An 8,658-nucleotide genomic window follows, 5' to 3' on the forward strand; every position below is an offset into this window, starting at 1 on the left:
TTTTTTTTTTTTTTGGCCAGAGTTGACTGAAAAGTTAATCATTTAGGCTTTGAATTTTTGGGACCTATCATCCTGAATGGTCACCATCAAGATTGTCCTCGGTTATTTATAATGTAGGTCCTAGGCCATCTCTATTTGTGCACGTATAGTAAACACATCACAGATTCAGGTAAGGCAGGACATCATAGGAGAATTTAGTAGAAAAGATTTTTAGTTTTACATGTAGGCTTGAAATAACTTCACAAAGTCTGCAAGACAGAGTTTCTATGGAATAACGATGAATAAACAAGAGTACCAGGGACCAGGTAAATGACTCCCCAGAGCTAGGAAAAGTACAGTCTAAAAGGAAGCCACCACGGAGGCAGGTCCTGTGATAGTTTACTGCCTCCACTTCACATAGGTTATAGATGGGCAGGTACTTGGTACCTCTGCCCAGACTGCTTTCTCTGAACCTCCCTTTCCAGTTCTGTGAAAAAGGAGACTGGGCTGAGCGGCCAAAGAGAAAGAGGAACTACCGAGTCAAGCTGTGTTTAAGGTCGACTCTTTTTATTATTACAAGACACCGAATCCCGCAGATGTTAATGGATAATCTCTTTTCTTTTGGTAGTCTCCTTTTCATCATGACTTTCATAGGTGAGTCCATGACGGCAACTGTGCTGCTACTTCTAGCATTCTTGAAAGGAGCTTCTCATTACAATGCTCAACAATGCTTTAGGCTCTTTCTTTTCCTTCTTTTTCTGAATATTTTAATTTTCTTTTTCCTTTCTTTTTATTAGTTTTTTTTCATTTATTTTATGTCCTGACCACAATTTCTCCTCCCTTCTCTCCTCTCATTCCCTTCCCCACCTCCCTCTGGCCCACTCATCACACCCAAACAGTCCTCTTCTCTTGCGTTCAGGAAGGGGCAGGCCTCTCATATCATCTATAACTGGTCTCAGAAATAGCTGTCTCAGGAAGGTGTGGGGGCAAATGTTTGCACATGACCAAGCACATGGGGCTGAAAAGGCACAACCATCAAGGCAATGTGGGGCATCTAGGCCCATTCTAAAGGATTTTATTTCAAAACATTCATAAATTGAATAAGCAAAACATCCTAAAATTAAAAAAAAAGAAAACTAGAAGGAAGAAGACATTTCTACTTAATTTTCTTCTTTACTGTATAATGGTAAATGCAGTGATGTGAAAGCAAATCATCAGACAATCAATATCTTGAGATCACATCCATCAGACAGAAATTTCCCATAACTACTCTTCTGCCAATTATGATTTGGCTTTGATGGTTACTGAATGAATTTTTGGTGGATGAAGGAAGTAACTCATGTAAATCTAACTTTAACTTTCCAGAACCTATACCTCACTTTCTCACTTCACTGCCATTTCTTTGCCTATCTGACTCACCATCCACGACACAAATAGGAAGTGGTCATGTCCACCCCGTCCCATATGTGTTTCATCCCATGTCTGCTATAAAACCATTGAGACAGCATGCAAAGGCAAAGCACAAAGAAGACACTTTTGCAATTTCCTTGTTTTGCACGTATCTGAAGCAACTCATGGCCTAGTGGTTGACCCGACCATGACCAGCCCTTAGGTGTGCTCAGGGTGGAGCCTTCACTTCAGTCTTATTGTGCCATTGAATTCTGAACCTAATGGAGCATTTCAGGTCACTCATTAATTATCTAGGTTGCAGAATTCCTTAGCATCCACGAGGTTAATGAAAGCATTTGTTACATGACATCCTCTAAACATCAAAGACTGTAGATGGTTATATTGTAATAAGAGCTCAAACATCTCATCTTTTAATTGCCAAAGAATGTTGTTCCAAAGTAGATAAAAAATTGGAAATCACTTCTCTCATTTATAAATTTGAAACAAGATATTGATTTTATTTACATTTTAAATACTTCTTATGGTAATAGAGCTGGTCAAATGCCTAGAAATATAAAACAAATACTTATATGAAATTCTTAAGTATGATATTGTTCACTTTAAAAATATCTTATACTCTGATAATTTCATTTGTGCATACACTTAATCTTGATTTATGTATACACCTGATTTCCCTTCTTGCTTCTTCTGAGGTCGCTAATAGATACCTCTCCCAATTCCATGTACTTTTTATTATTTTTTATAATCTATCAAGTCCAATTCCATGTACTTTTATCATTTTTATAATCTATCAAGTCCAATTAGGGTATATGAATTCATACAAACTACATGGAAATAGCCATGTCCATAAAGGTAAAAAAACATAAATACATATATATGTCTATGCCTTAAGTCCTTAAGTCCAATACATATACATTCAGACATATCTACATATGTGTTTATATGTGTGTATATATTCATATGCACACACACATATATCTACTTACATATATATCTCCAGCAACAAGGGTCCTGGTTCTCTGGCTCATATAATATTTTCACATCGTCTTCCACTGTGTCCCTGAACCCTAGGCGTACGGGTTGCATTGTAAATGTACCAATTGAACCCTAGGCATAGGGCTTGCATTGTAGATGTACCAATTGAACCCTAGGCATAGGGGTTGTCCTGTAGATGTACCAATTGAACCCTAGGCAAAGGGGTTGTCCTATAGATGTACCAATTGAACCCTAGGCATAGGATTGCATTTTAGATATATCAACTGAGGTTAGCCATTGCAAGTCACTTCTTCTATATATTTTGATCAATTGTGGATCTTTGTAGTAAGCATCACCTGCTACAAAAAGAAGCTCTTTGATGTGAGGTGAAAGTTACACGTTGGGTATAAGAATAAAAATTTAGAATATAGTTTGAAATTATATTTGTTTAGGAAAATGACAGTAGTAGGGTCCATGACTTCTGCAGCTACAGGCACTTTGCTATGTTTATGGAACCAGGCATTGATTTTCTCCTATTGAGCAAGCCTTAAGTCCAAAGAGATACCTGCTGGTATCCCTAGATGATAATTTCACTATTGTAACCATTAGGCATATTTTTCTGGGAAAGTCATTGTTGGCAGCTTGCTTAAGATAAGCAAGCATCTTTTGACATGATTAGAGCTAATCTTCAGGGAGGAGGTCTACATGACAGTTTCAGCTTGATTCATCTAAGTCCTGTGTCTGGAGTGTTTGGTGTCTTCATCAACACAGTATTAGCCTCAAATTCTGTAAGGGAACCAAAGGTAATGAAAATAGCATATATAATGTTTGTGAAAGTCATGGACATAGTCTAACAATCAATCAAGAACTCAAATGGGAGGTTTTCCAATGACTGATATGGGGGTTTTTATTAGGGAGTCTATGGCTCTGGGAGAGCATTGTTATCACATGTAGTATAACCCCATTTAAACTGCACACACACACACACACACACATGCACACACACACACACGTGGGTTCTAGGGATGTCAATATTCCATATTTTTAGTTGTCATTATACAAATACAAGCTAGCAAATACTCTAGAAATAACTGTGTGATATTTCACAGTAGCCACCAATAATTTTTGATGCAAAACTCTTCTGAAGTGCTGTTGCATAAGTGTGATCTATTTTGGCAATTGCTTTTTATTCTTTTATTCTCAATGAAACTTTCATGCAGCAGGTATGACCACTTGTCCTTCTGATCTAATTGATTAAATTCCACTACTGAATTAAACTTCTATCTTAGACAAAAAAAAAAAAATGGAAGAGCACAAAGGGCACAGATGTTCAGCTCGGAGAAGTTTTTCATAACTTTCAATTTCTTAGATGACGGAATAACTTACCACTGTAGCTTAACTGAGGCCTACCCTGAAAGTTCACAGAAAGGCACACTTCTAGGGAGTTACCCAGCCTTGCAGTTTTAAGGGTTTCTGGTGTTATTTCCCTGCCAGTACACTGAAAATACTAACCTTGGTTCTCAGAATACCTCAAAAACTGTGGCAGTATATTAACTATAATCCTCATAATTGTATTTTATTTACCCAATTCTATTGTGGTGCATAAAGAATATTGTTTTATTTTCTTAGTTAATAGGTTTGATATATTGTCCAATAGCACATAGTGAGTACGCAATTTAGTATATCATAAGGGAATTAGTGAATTCTGGCTGGACCTCTGGGAGGAAGGCACAGAGGTAAGAAGGGAAATTGATAAAGAAGGCGCAGAACATGGGTACCAATGAATCCTAGAGGCTCTTACTGAGATTATGGCACTATTGTTCATAACCCAAGGAGCTGATGAGCAGAAACTTTTCTTGAAGCATCCAGCTGAAGTAGAGCTAATGTTTGAAACACATTGCGTGTTCACGTCTGATGAAAGCTCCAGTAAGAAAGCATCAGCTTCTTCCATTTATGTCTGGATACTTGGATTTGGCTTTTACTAAATCCATTAAGACATATTGGTGTTCTTCTAGGCTTTCTTAGTCAACATTGGATGCCTAACTTGAAGGCAGCACTCATCAGTCGCTGAGGTCACCTATCAACCAGCAATTATCAGATACAGAATTATATTATGTAGCAGGAAGTGGGTCATTTATTAATCAGGGGCTTATAACAATGACTCGTGTGCTTTTTAAAAGGTAACCTGTGTACAGTCATTTATATCTGAACTCATAATCCTATTTAAAGCTAGGTGAATTTAATCTATATTCTGTAGTAATTAGATAGCCTTAGGAAGGATTAATATTACTCAACTTCAACTGGATCTTTATTTATAAATGTAGAATTTTATATTTAGAAACAAATAAACGTATGTAGCATTAAAGAAATATTGGCAATGAACTTGAAGGCGAGCAAGGGAAGGTACCTGGGAAAGTTTAGGAGGAAGGGGAAGGGGGAAATGACACAGTTATAACCTCAAAGAGTGAAAAATTATAGAAATATAAAATTGAATTCTCTAAATAGTTGCTTATTTTTGATAATGAAACTTCACAATATTCTGTTTGATTACACTGATTGGTTTAGATCTTGTATCTTCTTATTTAATATTTTAAATTCTTTCATTTTTATATAAACTGAGAAAGTAAATTTTATTTTTAAAATCATTATACCCTTAATGATTTGTAGGCATGAAGGATTAATGTAGGCATGCCAAAGGTGAGAGATAGGAATTATAGAATATAGCACAGAGAAGAAAGTACAGAGTTGCTAAATCATTACGGTAAGGTAGAAGAGGGAAGAAAAAAAGGAACGTTTACCCAAGGAGACAGTGAAGTCATATCCTGACCAAAGGAGGAAGTGCCACATCACAGGGCTCTGAGCTATCTGCTGCTGTACATCACAGGCGGCAACTGCAGTCTGTTTTCAGTTGTCCCTGTAGCAGCAGAAACTGTGCACACCAGTGGTGGCCTGAATTCAAAATGCTAAAGAGGAAGCCATCTAACGCCGCAGAGAAAGAGAAACACCAGAAACCGAAGGTAAGGTAATTCCTAACATAGTTAAATAAACCGAGACTTCTTACTAGATTGTAAATTGTACACACATACATACAAACACATAACACACACATTAACACATACATATACCATATATACACGCATACATATTCACTTATACAAACTCACTCACTCAAACACACATACTTTCAAACATACACAGTCACACACCACACACATGGGCACACATACATGCACACACACACACACATACAAACATATTTTACCTGTTTCTCATAAGTTTATTTGAGAGTTTAGTGCATCATAGGACCTATGGAAAAATTCATGTGGCCAAATTGGATACCAGTGGGCAATTATGGTCTTCACAATTGTGTATTAGATTCAGTTATTCATGTTGGTAGTTAAGTTTGGCTTCAGATAATTTCACAGAAATCTGTTTGGTGGTCTCTGCATAAGTCATTGATATCATGGACTCTCTTTGGACAGTTTTCATTACTGAGGTGTTCAATGTCTTTCCAGAGTACTGAATAAATTATTTTATTTGTTAAATTTTAGCCATTTCAAATACGTAATTGTAAGAAAGCTGTAAATGGAGGGCTTTGGGGTTAATTTTATTTTTCTTTTTGTATTTTGAATGTTATGCTATGATATCTTGTTGTACATGCGTTTACACATTGTCACTAGAGAAAGTTGTGTGTCCTATGTCAAGAAGCAACAAAATTTACAAGTTAGTAAATTAGATAAGTCAATCTTATGTAGAATGTTCTTTTTTATTCTTTCTCTTGTTAATAATTTTCACTAAAACATAGAAAAGCCAAGCTTACCTTTTATTATAGCACTGTTAGTTTTACCAGCAACATTAGTTTCTTCAGTATGAAGTTCCGATGTCAGAAATGATCTGCTCTGTTTATAGACTTCTAACACTTCTCAAGGTAATCAAAATTCAATCTTTTTATTGTTTGTGCAATAAATAGTGTAGATTCTGAATATTTTTGAAGAGTTGATATTTTCTTATCAGCTTTTATTTGTTATTATCAGAGAAACTGTTTAGAAATTGATTTTGTCCTTCTGAATTGAGGTGGCTTGAGACAATGTTCAATGTTTTGCAACCTTCTCCAACAAATCTGAAGCAAAATAAATTCTCTTTATTTATAAATGTAAAATTTTGTATTGAGAAACACATGAACATATGTAGCAATAAATATGCAAACATATATAGCTTTAAAATTTTTGCTATGGAACTAATAGTCCTCCATTTATTATAACTATGTCTTAGAAACAACTCCTTTTAATTCATATTTATTTTGCCATAGAGAAGTTTTGAATATTTTATGGGTCAAGGGGGATGGCAGAAAAATGTTCTATTCTGATCCCTACACACACAGTTAGTAGAAGGAGTATAAAATCCTCCATACATAACAAAGGTGGGTGATGTGATACCTATCTAAGAAAGACAAAATAGAGCTACCAAGAAACTGGCCTGAAATACAGGGTGTTGCTGTCAACACTGAATATCTATCAGATAATATTTTCCATACCCTAAGCCACAGCCATTAATTCTTTGCGTTGTATTCTCAAGTGTATGGAGATGTTTGTTTCGATTTTTTTTTAAATTGTGACATTAAAAATGAGGGAATATCTAACCCTCTGGTGTATTTAAATCTATAAATTTGGGTTGCAAATGTCATTGGGCAGCACAGCCCTGACTATGTCCATAGGTTTAATCCTCCAGTACCACATACACAGGAGAAAACTATGAAACCTAACGTTACCTGAAACAAAAACTAGTGAACTTTTTATTTAAAGAGAATACCAGTGGGCACTACATCAGGTGGAAATAAGTAGTTCTTGGATGCTATTGCATAATAAGATTACTATATGTAATTAAAATGAAGCAACTTCTAATGAAATGCTAAGTCGAGGGTCTAGGTTACAGCTCCATCTATAACCTGCTTTCTACACAAGCATTTTATCCTCAGCAACTACATAAAAAATGACAGTGTAGTGCTCTGTGCTTGCATTCCCAACACTGGGTGGCTGATCCAGGCATAATCCCGGAGCAAGCCGGACAGCCTGCCTAGCCTAAATGAAATGATAGTGGATTTCTAACCAGTGAGAGCCACTGCTTCACTGTTACCAAGACAGACAGCAACCTAGGATGAATAACACCAGAGGCTGTTCGATGGCCTTCACACACAGATGCACATACATGTAAGGAAACTGAACATCCATTCACATGTGCATGCACACAGACACACACAAAGTGAATTGATAAATGTTTGAGCCGACATGTGTTTGATTCAAATACTTATAAAAATGATGCATGTAGCGAGACACGATAGGGAAGCCAGACCACATACAATTTTTATTTCTTCTATATCAGCTGAAAATAATGTTAAAGAAATAGTCTTTGTTATTAGTATTTTCTAATATGTTTTATAGTTGTGACATTAGAATATTCATGATTCTAATATGCAATTATAGATTTTAGAGAATTCTACCTACAAAGCAATGTATTATTTTTTGTTTATAGTACTTATCAATAAACATACCAATGAGTAAAACTTTAAAAAAAAACAATAGTTTTCTCACATCTTATTTTATCATTTACGGTGTACCTTTGTTTTATATACTGTTTCTCCATTCTGCTAAAGTTTTTTTTACTGAAGAGCTTATATGCAGATGAACATCTTTCAGGTATATTATGAAATATTATTAAATAATTTAGATTGAGAGTGAGAAATCAATGTTCTTTTATATTGGGTAACCAAAAATATCTAAAGACATATTATAAAACACCTAACTAAATATAGTAAAAGATTAATAAATTCTTACAAATTTAATGTGCCCCAGAACCATATAGATAATTTTCAAATAAAAGTGAAACTTAATGAATAGTGGCTAAGCAGTCTACATTTTTACTTAAAAATAATCTTGTTTCATACACCATACTTTTTTATTGTGTTTTATTTGTACTATTTTAGCACTAGTGCTCAATGCTGACAATGGTCTAGAGAGTTGTAAGCATATCCATATACAGATTCAATAACCTTTTTATCTATATTGTTTTCATGATCTATAAATGTTTGAATAATTATAGGACATAGTTTTTCACATGTTTATCTAACATTTTTATGTTTTCTGCTGTGTTTATTACGATTTTATACCTAACAGTTGCTCTTCATCGGTTTTCTACTCTATTTAATAGTTGCCACAACTCTGTTGGATAACAGCTCGTATCTAGCTTCATAAATGAAGAGGCAAATGAATATAAAAGATTACATATATTTAACAAAAT

Source organism: Microtus ochrogaster, chromosome 2 (assembly GCF_000317375.1).
Source record: "Microtus ochrogaster isolate Prairie Vole_2 chromosome 2, MicOch1.0, whole genome shotgun sequence".
Lineage (NCBI taxonomy): Eukaryota > Metazoa > Chordata > Mammalia > Rodentia > Cricetidae > Microtus > Microtus ochrogaster.